The following is a 1,070-nucleotide window of genomic DNA, read 5'->3' as shown; positions in this document are numbered from 1 at the left end:
TATGCAGCTTCTAGATGAGCTCTACAGAAATCACTTAAAAAGGTATTAAGCACAGAAGAAAGAAAAAAAAGAATGACCACACACCTCCCAAGAGAACAGCAGAGCACAGAATCAACAGAATACAGCACAACAAGAAACTTGAAAGCACACACGTACATCAACCCCAAAGCCAAAAGAAAACAAGAAAACAAAGAAACATTTTATAAGAAACTCATGACAGCAATAAACAATCACATTTCAATAATCAACCTGATTGTGAATGGACTAAATGCACCACTGAAAAGACACAGAATGGCAAACTGGATCAGAAACCATGACCCAATTATTTGTTGCATACAGGAGACTCATATCACTACAAGGGATGCACACAGATTCAAAGTTAAAGGATGGAAAACGAGTTTTCAAACAAATACATCACAAATGAAGGCAGGAGTTGTGAACCTAATATCAGACAAAACAACCTTTAAGCTATCAAATACTTAAAAAGATGAAAAAGGACACTACATAATGATAAAACGTTCAATCCATCAACAAGAAATATCCATCCTAAACATATATGCACCCAACACAGGAGCACCAGCATTTGTAAAGCAAGTACTAAGTAAACGACAAAAAAAAAAGATATTGGCTCTAATACTACTATAGCAGGGGACTTGATTACTACACTAACAACCCTAGATAGATCATCGAGGCAAAAAATCAACAGAGATTCAGAACCTAAACTTGACACTGGACCAAATGGATATAAGATATACCTACAAATTATTCCACCCAACAACCACAGAATATACATTCTAATCTTCACCACATGGAATGTACTCAAAGGTCAATCACATCCTTGGACATAAATCAAGCATAAACAAATTCCATAAGGTTGAAATTTTGCCATGCACATTCTCAGACCACAGTGGAATAAAAAATAAATATCAACACCAACAAAATTTCTCCAAAACCCACAAAGACATGGACACTAAACAGCATGTCACTGAACAACTATTGGGTCAACAGTGAAATCAAAGCAGAAATTAAAAGATTTCTGGAAACAAAAGAAAATGAAGAAACATCTTTTT

Source organism: Carlito syrichta, unplaced genomic scaffold, assembly GCF_000164805.1.
Source record: "Carlito syrichta isolate Samal-C Ts95f unplaced genomic scaffold, Tarsius_syrichta-2.0.1 Scaffold307735, whole genome shotgun sequence".
Lineage (NCBI taxonomy): Eukaryota > Metazoa > Chordata > Mammalia > Primates > Tarsiidae > Carlito > Carlito syrichta.
Note: the sequence above shows the minus strand (reverse complement) of the source record.